This window comes from Euprymna scolopes, chromosome 11 (genome assembly GCF_053919585.1).
Source record: "Euprymna scolopes isolate OS-2025 chromosome 11, ASM5391958v1, whole genome shotgun sequence".
In the NCBI taxonomy this organism is placed as follows: Eukaryota; Metazoa; Mollusca; class Cephalopoda; order Sepiida; family Sepiolidae; genus Euprymna; species Euprymna scolopes.
In genome coordinates this window covers 109,094,520-109,106,587 of record NC_136492.1, presented here as the reverse complement: position 1 = coordinate 109,106,587, position 12,068 = coordinate 109,094,520, and the positions used below count along the sequence as shown (strand labels likewise).

The 12,068-nt window shown below is 33.9% G+C and overlaps 1 protein-coding gene across 10 annotated transcripts in view; it reads right to left on the bottom strand.

Moving 5' to 3' along the window:
- Nucleotides 1-12,068, bottom strand: part of LOC145288065 (uncharacterized) — a 612,213-nt gene that overhangs the window by 371,499 nt on the left and 228,646 nt on the right. For all 10 annotated transcript variants that reach the window (XM_080136116.1, XM_080136110.1, XM_080136114.1 and 7 more), the window contains exon 2: nucleotides 4,309-4,405. The gene's annotated coding sequence lies outside the window, so the exon portion shown is untranslated. The remainder of the gene's footprint in view (nucleotides 1-4,308; nucleotides 4,406-12,068) is intronic.

Here is a 12,068-nt window from a genome sequence, read left to right as displayed (position 1 = left end):
TGATAGGCCCTGAACTGGCATCTAAGCTTCAGCCTCTGTCCTATCTACGAAATGTTGCATCACTCTGCCTGTTCTACAAGTATTTTAGTGGTGAATGCTCTGACGAACTGCAATCACTTGTGCCTCCATGACGTGAGCACCCTCGACAAACCCGACAGACTGCTAAATCCCACCCCCACACTGTAGAGATCCCTAGATGTAAAAGATCTGTCTACTCCAATAGTTTCTTCCCCAGAACCGCTAGACTCTGGAATTCCATTCCAGGTCCCTGCTTCCCCAACAGTACTGACGTGCAGAAGTTCAAGTGTAACGTGAACCAACACCTTGCTGCCCAAATCCCTGCATAGTACCCCAGTAGTTGTTGCCCCTGATAGTAGCCCCCTACACCAAAGTGGCAATTTGCCTTGTTTGGGGTGAAAATGTAATAAAAAAAAAAAAAAAAAAAAAAGTAAGTACCTATAAATGTCATGTCGGTGGGCATTCACAGTAAACAGTCAGTTATCTGACTTTTTTCTTTCTTTTTTTTTAGAAACATTGGCATTATAATCGTCCATCCACCATTGACGAAATTAAATCATCGAAAATTGAGGCTGGTCTTATTTTGATCAATGGATTTTTTTGCTACTTTCTAGTCTTTACGTAATCCTCACAACAAATACGGTTTTTACACCCAAATCATTGCTTTAAGCTAACGTCACTTTGATTATTTTAGTTGAAATTATAGAGAAATCAATCGCTCAATCTTGAGCTATTAATATATTTGGATATTTCAACTTTATTTGTGCAATGTAATAACTTATTTTTCTTCTTCATCATCATTGTTGTAGTCATCGGTTGAATATCTATTACATACTAGAATGTGTTGGAAAATTTTTTTTTTTTTTTTATTGGCAACCTTCTGTCTCTTGAGACAATGGCATTCTGCGTCTAGATTGGTTTATTACAGCGTCTGTTGTGGCTAAATGGTCCAATTTTAGATTTGCAGCTACGTTGGCAGATGCTGCAGTTATACTCAGCAATATGAATGGTGGGGTAGCAAGGGTGGACTGTATCCTCTCTCGTCTGTAGGTTCTCTTTTCTTCATTTTTTTTTCTCTCTTTTCTGTTAATCTGATGCCGTACTTGACCTTTGCTCACCAAGCTGTGCGATCGGATGACCGACTCGAGATCTTGTGGCTGAATGCCACAAGTCTTCAGGTCTCGGTTGCAGGTGTACTTGTAGTGCAGAGTTGGTCGTCCGATTGGTTGTGTTCCAGAAACCAGCTCACAATACAGGTTGTCCTTTGGAATGTGACCAACTTTCATCTTGCACAAATGACCGAGCCAACACAAGCGTCTCTGAGCTAGAATGGCAAACGTGCATCGTATGCCAACCAGGTACAAGACAACTATGTTTGTGATTCAATCCTGCCAGGAGATACCTTTAGGTAGACGTCTAAGGTTGTGCACATGGAAAACGTTCAGTTTTTGTTCTTGATGCGAGTACAACGTCCAAGACTCGCTACCATAAAGAAAAATACTCAGCACACAGGCCTGGTATACTCTCACCATCTCTTTGTGTTTAGTGTCAGCCAAGTGTTGTCCCAAACTCTCTTGGCTAGATGAGCCATGGCTACTTTGCCTATCATTATGTTGAATTTTGCATCCAGAGACAGTTATACCATTTAATGTGTTTCCATTACGCCATTTTAAATTTAAAATGGCATAATGGAAACATATTAAAAAGGTATTTGTAGCTTCTCTTCCAATTTTCGGATTTTAATCATGTCAAATTGCACTTTATTTCCTTTTGACGGATTGATTGTTGCTATTTCTTCTGATGAGTTATGGGCATAATACATTCACTGCTTGATATAATAATTAAGTGATTGATTTTGCACTACAAAACAGATACTGTCAAGAATTGTAAATGTCAACTGAATTAAAGGAATAAATTATAAGATGGTCAACATGAATTTTGGAATATAGTTTTATGTCATTTATTCACTATATTGCTCTGTAATTACATTGAGCTTCTTAAATAAAGATTGGTATATATTATAAGAATATATTTTTACAGATATATATATATATATACACACACACGCTGTGAAATTGAAATATTAACAATTTATTATCTACAATATATAAAAACTAGCTGGCCGCCTAGCGTTGCCCGGTCATACAATACACTTGCATGATATGTTAATTCATGCAGATTACGTATGATAGAATCAATCCTCTATTGATTATATACTAGCGGGGATGCCCGGGTGTTTGTGTGTGAAGGGAAACAAAAAGTTTTGGTAGGCAGGTAGGCTTGAACCTGAAGCTTTGAGGTGAAGTCAGAGAAGAAAACGTGACATGTTACCGCTATGCTAAAAGGGCAGAGGAAGTGAGAATGGTTGACATTAAACGCTTAAAAAACGCAGGTGCTTAAACGAACATCTAGGTCAAACATCACGCCATAGAGAAATGAAATCATGCAGAGTCAGTTAAGCTTGAAGCTTTCTGCATATTTGTTTGTTTCCCCAAGATGTTAGGGAAAACCAGTTCCTCATAAAAAGAGGAGTGTCCAAATGAATAGCAATTGTCTGATATGACGGGTTTCTCTCAGATTGATCAAAGCTGGTTGCTTAATGGACATGCCGGCATGAAAGTCCAAGAACACCACTTTCGATTTTTAGTTTCGCTTTTATATACAAAAAAACATGAACAAACACGTGAGAGCAAAAAATAGTGCGAATTTTGTAACATAAAAGTCACTCAAATAAAAGATAGAGACGCCCTCCTTTCGTAAATTGTAGATATTATAATCTAGGGAGTATATAAAAAGTTCTAAGAAACCTACTCGAGCCCCACCCCATCCCCCGAAAAAAAGCCTTTGCCGGACATACAAAAAAAAGTGCACACACAAACACATTTTCACTTTTATATAATAGATAACAAGGAATAATTTGCCCAGTGGATTAATTTGCAAAAATAAATAAATAAATAAAAAATAATAATGATAATGTCGGTCATCAAATTCTGTCCGTGTTTGTTTATAATATCACCTGAACTGATATTTGGGCTTGACAATTTTAAACAATTTTTCTTCTCTTATAGATAAACAAGAAGAATATTTTACATTATGTAGTTTTGCCGTCATATAGTATCAACAGTAACAGTTCGACAAATCTTACCTACATTGCCTGCAGGCATTTTTCAGTTAACAAGCCTTCTATATCTCGGTGGCCGTGACAGAACGCAAGATGTTTACGTTACTGGCATAAACACACCTGCTTTGCGTCGGCAAAAAGTGTGTTGATTAAGGTGTGTCAGAAGCTTCGTGAAAAATATTGAATAATTCGACCCCTTGTCTTTCCAAGCTTATAACTACTCGAAAAATGTAATTCAAACCCTATTTTTTTTTAATTAAAGGAGCAAGGACCAAGGTTTCATTTAAAAAAACAAAATACAAAAAAAAAAACAAAAAAAAAAAAAAACGTTATTTAAAAAAGGTTTTAAACTTCGGACTTTTGCAGGTAAATTTCTAAAAAAATACTTTTTTTTGTTTTAAATTCGAATATATTATTTATTGATCTTTTATCTTCAATTTGTGATATATAAAACTTTGGTGAGTAAATTAATTATTTACTTTTTAATAGACATTTCAAAATGGGGGGGGGCATGAATTGAAAAAAAATAAAAATAAAAAAAAAACGTTTGTCTAAAAAATGATATTCGGTTTATCGCAAAGAGCATAAAATTTCACATTGATCCTGAAAATATCGTAAAAATAGAATCAACAAAAATTTTGATAGATTTTTAAAGTTTAAAAATTGAAAAATACTGAACTCGTAAAATTCAATTAATTTCATTACTGTTTAAAAAAAAAAATATATATATATATATATATATATATATATATATATTTCTATTACTTTTTATACAATTTGATAGTTTATTTTGGAAGTATAATCCATAAAGTAAATAAACAACCCACTTTTAAAAGAGAAATTACGAGTTTTTTATATTTTATTTGCAGTTTCGTGTTAGGGGTGTCTAAAATTCCTACAAAAATTCTGATACACCTAGTGTTGATTTTGATGGTGACTATTTCGATCATTAAATTTTTGTTTGAGCCGAGATATGTTCATCTGAACTTAAAAGTTAAAATAGCAAGAACTTTCTTGTCAACACACAAACACACACACACACACATATATATATATATATATATATATATATATATATATATATATATATATATATATATATATATATTCGGGTGGTTAAACATCAAACAATGAGATTTAAAAAAAAGAAATATATAAATAAAACTCACCAGTAGGAAAAACATTTGTATCGTCTGGTTAAATAGTATTTCCTAAGGTTTTTGTTATCCGAAAAATATGAGCATATCAAGTTTTGTTTAAGAGAATCTGCAATGATAAAAAAAAAGAAAAGAAAAACAATTCGATGAAACCAATTTGAACTGCGAACAAAAAATACGTACATAATTATATAGATTACATTTACATTTCTTACATTTAGTTGAGAGAGAGAGAGAGAGAGAGAGAGAGAGAGAGAGAGAGAGATCTTCTATCCATAAACGTGACAGCATTCAAAGAGAATCATAGTACTAACATTATTTTGTTGCCTTGTAATGTTTCAATATTCACATAAATAAAAACATATACAATTCAAATAAAAGCAATATGATCACCATAACAACCAAACCAAACAAATCAATCCAAGCAAAGTAAGATTTATTAACGGAGAGAATTAATGAATGTAACGGTCACCAAATGGACTCTTTAGTTATTTATATATTGTTATTATTACAAGGGGCGCGCCAAAAGTAAGGTCTCCTATTTTTTTTTTTTATTTCACACGAATGAATCAGAAGGCGTTGCAAATTGCATTGCTATGATGAGTGAACTTATGCATACACGAGCTGAAATTTCCATCTCTCTATTGCAGATATTGACGGTGCGAGGGACGTGCATCAGAAGCAGAGATGTGTCATTGAATTCCTCCATGCAGAACATTCACCGGTGCCTGTTGAACAGTTGATGCAGCTGATGTCAGTAGAGTTAGGAGATGGAATCGTCGACTTCAGAGTGGCGACAAAGTGACAAAGCACGCCTCAGACGTCCAGGCGCAATCATCGTTCTATCGCTAGCAAAATTGTATTGAGAATAAGCGTGACTATGTAGAAAAATAAATTCTGGATAATAAATGGTCACTCGTTTTAATGGTACCACTTCCGTCTTCGTAGCTATTGAACTTACATATTAAAAAAATTGAGTAAAAAGGTGAGGCTGAGTAAACTGGGTTGCACATTACACAGAATTTGTTTCTGGTTTCTTTTATTCTAACATTGTGTGGCTTGATTTTTTCAAAAAAAAAAAAAAAAAAGAAAAAAAAAAAAAGAGAAGAAAAAGCACCTACTGTAATTTAGGATATCGTCTTCTGAGGTGTTACTCATCCTAAATATCTATCGTATTTTTGATTTTGATGAATATCCAATCAATAACAAATAAAAATATTGTATGAATTTTCAAAATCACATTAACACAAGAAATACATGCACATAGGTAAACACGTGAAGTTGTCTAATGAGTTTATTTATACAGTAGAACCCCGGGATACGGCATAAAAATTAATAACAAAATACAATACAGTATATGATATGCATGTATATTATCAAATTATAAATAACATTGGAAGGTGAGGCAAATACTGTAACTAGGGGTCGGAAAAACATCGTATTTTACACCGTAACCTGAAAAACCGTATCCTAGGTCCATCGTATCCCAGGGTGCTACTGTATAGAGATTAATGTTAAATAATATATATATATATATAACTCAAATGACCTTGTAACGATGTATGTAACCCACTTTCCAGTTTACGACATCCGGTTGCGCATGCGCGCATGACATGCGCACTGAAATATTAACGTTATTATTTCGAAATTATTATTTAACATGGGAAGAGTGGAGTTTAAAATAATTTAAACTTAATACAGAAATGAACGATGTAAAAAAAAAAGCAGACAATATTAACAATTGTTTATTTGGATAATTTAAACGCGAAAAAAACAAACAAAAGAACAATTGGGACGCTGAAATATTAACGTTATTATTTCGAAATTATTAATTAACATGGGAAGAGTGGGGTTTAAAATAACTTAAACGTAATACAGAAATGAACGATGTAAAAAAAACAAAAAACAAAAAAGCATATATATCAAAATTTGAATTTAACTATAATAAGTATTATGGTATTTGCTCAGTGCATATTTACCTATAAGTATGGCCAACCACTTATAATTCAGTAACTGTAAATTTTTTTTTCAAAAATAATCAATTATAATAAACAGAACGACTCATAGAAATCTATCTATATTCTTTTTTCATTTTAATATACTTTCATAGAAATGTTTCTGTTATGTAAAAAAAAAAATCTATTTTCTTTACGTCATAAGTGCCATGCTCATACATGAATTCCATAGCTAATATAACATACTGATCCAACGGGTCACGGGTAGTCTAGTATACATTTTATATATATATATATATATATATATATATATATATATATGTCATCCACAGAAAGTTTCACAGTTCTTCAGTGTGGCTAGCCACACTGAGGAACTGTGAAACTTTCAGGCAAGAATTTCAACCACCATCGAAACTAAACTTTTAATCGTCTGCATTTCTAACCACTTACCTATAAACTGCAGGTCACATGTCAGTTAATTCTTAATGTATACATAAACACTAAAGAAAGCTCAATTCATTTTTATGGAGAGCGTTTCATTATTGCACACACACATATATATATATATATATACATATATATTATTTATTCGAGGGGAAACAGTTACATATGGTCGCTACAAATAGCCATCTGTTTCAGTCAATGAGACTTCGTCAGGCGATCCTGAATCATTCTTCACCTGACGAAGTCTCATTGACTGAAACAGATGGCTGTTTGTAGCGACCATATGTATCTGTTTATCCTCGAATAAATAATATATATATATATAGCAAAAAGGTATTCTTCTTAGGTCAAATAGTTGAAACGCAAACTACAAACTTTTAAATGAGATTTTTTTTTTTTCAATTTTAGATTTTGATACTTATATAGAATAAGGACCGTGTTATCGTCGGAATTTTTTGGTCAGTTTACATAAAACGTTGGAAAGTGCTGAACAAAAGTTTCGTGAGATTTTTTTTTTATGCAAACGCTGGTCAAATTTTTCAATGAAAATATATTGTTTCTGATATTGCGAAGCTAATTCAATGAAAAATTAATTGAAAAAGGGAAACAATATTCTTTTTGTAGTTACGAAGAAAATACTATGAATAATTGTTCGATCATTTTTATGAAACTTTAAGAAAATTAAATTTCATATCAAGAAAAAAAATCACTAATTGTAAGGCAAGTTTTCATGAATAAATATTTTTTTTTTTTGATAAACAAAAGCAAATAAGCAAACAAAATTTTTCATATGAATTTTTTTTAATGAGTTTTAATAAGTACTTTAATGAGTTGTTTTGTTCAAGTCAAGATAAATATTTTTTAAATATATAATAAACCAAATGCCTTCAACCTCTTTCCCATAGAAGAGGCGTTGCGAGCCTATCTCTGCTCTATCGTTATCTTCATGGCAAGTGCTCGACTGAACTTCAATCTATGTCAAACGTTAAAAAAAAACACTCGACTAGCTACAACCACTAAATATGATTTCTCTCACTCTCTCTCAGTCCCTACAACTAAACGCTGATTCCATGAACAAAGCTTCTTTCCCAGAACTGTCCGTCTGTGGAACATTGTTCTGCTGTCCTGCTTCCTGGTTGGATACAACAGAACATGGTAGCCTTCAAATCTAATGTAAACAAGTTCTTGTTGAGCTGTCTCCATAAATAATCAAATTCTACCCAATTTAAACCATTAACGATGACTATACTACCACCTTACATTCATTAACCATTATCCTCGAGTAGCCTTTGAGCCTTGATAAGTGGTGACTTTGAAGTAAAAAAAAACAAAAAAAAACGAAATGCACAAATGTTTTCTTTAATGACATTGACTGCTACGATTTCGACACTTTTCAGGGTAAATGGCCCAGAGAATTCCAACAATAGCACGGTCCGCATTCTGCATAAGTACCAAGCTATTTTTTTTCCATTTGATGGCTTTAATAGTTTCGTTATTTGGTCTGTATCCAATGATAGTGAATCATTCTCTTCATCTTAATAATGCTGATTTATATAATTGATTTATAACGGGGGGGGGGCATTAAAATAGTGCATTCGCCAAGATCTCAATAAATTGCCAATTAAATACTTCTCCTTTGAATATTCCACACGGATGGACAGTTTCTTTTTATTGATTATCGATTTTAGTTTTTCACACATTTCGTTGGTTAGTCTGTCGCACTTGATTTGGAACTAAAAATTTTATTGGTCATTTAAGCCCGAGTTTGAAAGAGCATTTAAAATATATTCTTAACTGATGCACACACATGAACGTCAATAATATATATGGCCGAGGTAAAATCGTAAACTAATAAACTTATTATAAACTATGGGATATATATGCTAGGCAACACGGTGAGTAACATGGACACATTCTTCTTATTTTGATAAGCTTTACAATTTAAGAGGTGTGACCCCGAAACCACACCCTACCCTCCATAAAAATGAAAAATGAAAATCTAATGTTGTACATATTGCTTTTACCTATCTCAAGATTGGTATTCTGCTTGCTAGGTTATCTATTAGAATAAATATGTTAGCACCAAGTAAATTATCTAATATTCTGCAAAGATATACCATTCTCAATGGGAGGCGACAGTAGTTCAGTGATTAATGTAATGGATTGATGACCTGGGTGTCAAGTTCGAATCCAGTTCGTACCACAAAAATCACTTTCACTTAGGATGTTGGCAACCTTCACATGGTCTCTACTCTAAGTACCTGATTTCTTTCTGGGAATAATTCTTACTAGAAAAGTATCGGGGAAACCAATGCCAACAATAGAATCTTTGATTGCATATGATGATGACGATGACCATTTTCAACAAAAGAAGTCCATTCAAAAACTAAATCACTGACTGTCCAGTAATTTAGCGAGCTGAAGTTTGTACTTAACCCAATCAAGAAGTAAAAAGGTATTAACCTTTAATCTGCAAAAGAAAAATTATAAGTTCCTAAATATATATATATATATATTGTTAATTTTTATATTACGAACATTTTATCGAGTTTTCGGTACCTCACTTGTTTTGATTTTGAATGTATTTCTTATACTTAGTTGACGTCCAATTCTCGTATCGACCCTGACATTATGAGGGAGATTTAATCCAATCGGGGGGGGGGGAATGATATATCCCCACCAGTCTTTTTCAGGGAGCAGAAAATGCTTACATTCAAAGAATATGGCCAAAGTCCACAACACCACATCAACCAACACAAGGTATTAGCCTCAGACAGGAGTGAAAATAACTGAGTGTGAAGATTACATGATCAGTTGCTGCAAGGGATTGTGGTATATTTTTTTTGTATGAAGAATTACTCCACCCTCGAAAATTTCTTTAAAATTACCACTCCTATAGGTTTTCGGGGTCATTGAAAAACGAAAATAACGTTTAAAATTACGGCAAACGTGTAGTTTCCAAGATAAGAAGAAATGTTAGTGTTAAAAATGTGGGGGGGGGGTCATCTTTCTATATTAATTGTGGCCACGATTTTTTTCGGGAGGGGGGGTTCTTTCCACCCTCGGAAAATCCTTTAAAATGACCACAAACGTTTAAAATTCCAAGAAACAAGTAGTTTCCAAGATATGAAGAAACGCACTCACTTTATGGTCGCTTTTTTTTGAGGGGGGGGGACTGCCGGTTTGTTTTTCGTTTTTTTTTTTTTGGAGGGGGGATATTCAATTATAGAACTTGTATAGTTTTTTAACAGGTGCTTATGCAGTTTAATGAACTGTTTTAATGTAAGTAACGCGCCGACATTAACCGAGCGGAACTGTTTAATATTTTACAAAAATTCTGTTTACATTTGGTGGGAGGTGGTGGAGGGGCGTCCCTTCACCGCCTCCCACCAAATATAAACAGAAATTTTGAGAGAGAGAGAGAGAGAGAGAGAGAGAGAGAGAGAGAGAGAGAGAGAGATTACAAATTATAAAACAATAGCTTAAAATAGAAAACAAATGTTAAATATTTACTCTTCCCTCTAAAAATACAGTACAATGCAAAATTCATAATAAAATTACGAAAAAGAAAAACGCGAAATCATGTCAATGTTTGTTTAAAAAAAAACAATAAATTTGCTTTTACCATGGAAAAACAAACGAACACACACAAAAACAATTTTCTTTTCTATTCTCATATTCAAAAAAAGATACACTAACGAGAAAATCGAATCGAACTTAACATTTTCTTTTACTAATAAGTCACCACTTATCGAGGCCAAAAGGTACATGAGGATAAGGATTAATGAGATTGATGAATTATCAGTTAAAAGATGAAAAAAAAACATGGAACGAATTAAGTTTAATTATGGGGACAGTTTATGATACATATTTGTTAAAACGGAATTTGAAGACGACCATGTTGTAATCTGCAAGGAAGCAGCTCCATAGTAATGCGTTCGACAAACGGAAAATTCTCGCAAAGAAACTCTGTAACAGTTGAAGGATCCATCTATGTAGGAATGTAGATGTTAGTTCAGATAAAGCGAAAGTTAGTTTGAATAAGCGATAGAGTTCGGTCATGCCTTAGAAAATGTGCTTAGAATCATGCTGACTATTAACATTGAAAAATCAATGAAAACAGGTAAAAACATAGATGTTGACTAAAAGAGATAAAAACTAATGTTTAACAAATTCAAAATATTTATGTATATACAAATGTACAATTGAATCAAAGTTTTTATGTAATTGTTCAGTCGAAAGTCGAAAGTTGTGGTCTCATAGTGTAATATCTTGAATAGGATACATGATGCCAACAAAGCGCTTTCGACAGTAAATGCTATAAGTGAATATAAAGTTCACACCATAATTATTATTGGTCTTACACAAAAGAGATAAAGGAAAAAGAACTAAAATAAGGACCTATGAGATGTTAGGCGTTGCCCGGGTGTTTGGAGGTGTGTGTTGCGCAAAAAAAAAAAAAAAAAAAAAAAAAAAAAAGTGGTAGTAGGCAGGCTCGAACCTGTACCGTGAAGGAGAAAAAAAAAGTGGAAAAAAAAACAAAAAAAAAAAAAACGTGATGCTTAACCAAACCGGAAGTTTAAATTAAGGCTAGACAATCGAAAATATTTGTCATTCGAAGGGTCGATCTTCAAAATGATACCGATCTCGAGAAAATCCGTTGCCTCTGTCAAAAGTTTTTGCGAGACATACATGCATATATTTAAACAGACACGTGAAATTTATATTATAGACTAGCGAGGGGTACCCGGCGTTGCCCGGGTGTTTGTAGGTGTGTGTGAAAAAAAACAGGTGCCCGTGAAGAAAAAGCCTTGACGACGCGCAGTTGGAAAATAGTAAAGTGTGAAAAAAAAACAGGTGCGCGTTTTTGATTGACATGACGGCGATAGCTATTCAGCAGTTAGCATTTTGTGCGGGACAGTTTTTAATGAGGTCAATAAATCGGTTTATTTGTTTTTAAAAACCCGCCCCCTCGTCTCGAAATGAAAGCTACCGTCTGATATGACGAAGTCGACATTGACCAAACGTTCACTGGCTCTGGGCCTGTGGGTATTTATTTGCTCCCTTACCGAGCAAATTAGGCACAAGGCCAATTTTTAATGTGAGGAGTGAAGGGAGGGGGAAGGGAAAAAGGGGACCAGCTCCCGAGAGGTGGGAAATGGGAGCTGGTTAAAGGTCAGGTATGTGGGGTTGCCCCCACATCTGGTCTTTGCTGGCAGTATCTGTCAGAACAGATACTACACTTTGATCTTGTCCCAGGGCCCCGGAGGGCTCTGGGCCTGTGGGTATTTATTTGCTCCCCCACCGAGCAAATTAGGCACAAGGCCAATTTTTAATGTGAGGAGTGAAGGGAGGGGGAAGGGAAAAAGGGGG